Genomic DNA, 2,704 nt, shown 5'->3' with positions numbered 1-2,704 from the left:
ATAATACTACTCCCCACACACTCATCTCATTTGTTGCAAATGTGTGATGTGGGGATATTTGGAAATCAGAAACGGGCATGTACAACTGATAAATCGTTGATGAATGACACATACGGTCACCTTTCCTATATATCTGTACAAATTATGTCGATTGTCATTCGTGGGAAAGAGTGACCACATCAAAGAATGTGGTGTCTTCCTTTATTGCATGCGGGTTAGTACCGAGACTACTTCAAAACTTGAGTACAGTATGTGAAGTGGTGCCATCTTCATGCACGAAGCTGAATTGCTTTTTCGAGCAGCAAGAAATTGACAGATGTATGAATGAGATGTCAAATGAAGAAGGCGATAATATCGACAATGTCAAAAAGGAAATATACAAAACTTTAAGAAAAAACGCAAGAGATTGTGCCAACTCGCAATTAGAAACCAAGTGTGGAATGATTTTGTTTAAAAGGAAAAGAGTTAAATTGCTCCAGTTCAACAAAACAATTGTTTACGAGTGATATTTTGTTTGCTCTTTAGTTTGAAAAATCAACGAGTAAAAGATAATTAAAAACTCTTTTTTTATAATTTTATGATGATTATTCAAAGTAGTTTTTCGTTAGTTAAAATGTGTTAATTTATTTTATATGTTAATTATTGTATATGGTAGTATAGTTTTATAGTTAAATAATTACACATAATATAATCTATATTATTATAACTTTAAAACTATACTTATAATTAACCTAAAAAAAACTCTAAGGGTTTAACTGATTCTTCAGATAAAAAATACAAGGTCTGTTTAATATCGAATCAACCATTGACTTACGTTATAGGAATTGCGCTCTTCAGGTATATACATTTCTTCAATATTCGTTGCAACTATGGTGCTAGAGGTTTGTTTTATGCACATTAACATCCAAATGTTTATTTTTTCATTTTGTGTGTTTGAAACATTCAGTTTAACTAACATTCAGTTCGTCTAACTTATTATGACATGCATGTTAATTCTACTAAAAGTGTTTGAAGTGACTACACACACTTGACTGACCCATTTCTTATGTGCGTCATTTTAAAGGGGTTTTTGGATTGCTCTTCTGAAAAGAAGGAAAAGAGAACTAAATAAGTTAATGATTATTTTCTAAGTTTTTGTAATGTTTCGAAAAAAAAATAATTTAAAATAAAAACAAAATTAAAAACATTTTTGTTGTTTTTACAATGACGGTTATTGAATATATCGTAGAATGATTCCACACAAAAGAGAATATTCTAAGCGGGACAACGTTGGCGACTGGGACAACGTTTTACAACTTACTCTATATTATTTATAAACGAATTGTGTACATATTCAAAAATGAGTTAAAAAAATGGAGTTCATAAAAATTTATATATTATAGTATTAAACAGGTATAAATCGGGACATTTTTTTTTCACTTATAAAAAACAAATAAATTAACTTAAAAAATGACAATAAATAATATACAATTTGTTTTAATTTAATAATTATAATATTACTATTCTTAATTTTATTTAAGGTAAATAAATTAAATCGAATTCGTAAATTGATAGTAAATAATTTATTGGTTGTTATTGGTGTTATTATTTAAATTATTAATTAAAATCAAAAATAATTAAAAAAATTAAATATCTTAAAGGCAATATAAATAATTAACTACACACTTTTTATACAATCTGTATAATTCGTATTTTTTTAATTAAAAAAAATAATAAAATATTATATTTTTTATGAATATTGTTAATTAACAATAACGTTTTAAAAAACTATAATTACAATAAATTTTTATTATATTTGAAAAAATAGAAATTATAATTATAATAATATCAAAAAGGTTCAAATAAAATAAATAAAAACATTTTTTAAATAATTTTTTAAAACATTTTTAACACGTTCAAAACAGAAACGTAATAATAATAAGTTTTTATTTTTGTCTTTTACCTAAACCCTTTTTTTGCCTTCATACACAAAACAAATTTTTGAAATTTTTTATTTATTTTTTTATCAACTCAAATTTGAATTGTATATTTTATAGTCACACAAATAAACATGAATGAGTTTATTTGTGTTAAACAAGAACAAAGCATTAGAAAGAAAAATGGAGTCTAATGATGGTTTGATATATTTGGTTGTTTTAAAAAAAGTATATTGTTATATATTATTATAATGTAAATAGTGTTTTTAAAGTAGTTATATTTGTTAATGTGACTATTTGACACTGTTTTTCAAAATTGGATTGATGATGTAGAGTTTTTATATTAAATGTTGAAACACGATAAAGTGATATAAAATTTCATCCAAAAAGATTATTTTTGATCAATCTTAGGTAATTGAGTTCTCATTTGTTAATTATTTTAAGTAAAATAAAACTGACTATTGGCCGGTTTGGGTTAGAAAGGGGTTTTGGAATAAAAATAATAATAAAAAATGATTTGGACAATTTCTTTTTAACTTATTATTCTTTTTAAAAAAAAGTTTTGGGTTGTGAAAGTGTTAATCGAATTTTTAATAACAAGATCAAAATTCGCAATACACCAACTTTTTGAGTGTTGAAACTTTGTAAGGTTACGATAACCAAGCAAATCTAAATATATGACATTTTGTATGTACAGTTGACCAAATAATTATCAGAGACCAAATAATTGTGAGAAGGATGTATTTCCCGTTAATAACATTGGAAATGACCATAAAAAAAAGGAAAAA

Source organism: Entamoeba invadens, assembly GCF_000330505.1.
Source record: "Entamoeba invadens IP1 unplaced genomic scaffold scaff_1105074724705, whole genome shotgun sequence".
Lineage (NCBI taxonomy): Eukaryota > Evosea > Mastigamoebida > Endamoebidae > Entamoeba > Entamoeba invadens.
Note: the sequence above shows the minus strand (reverse complement) of the source record.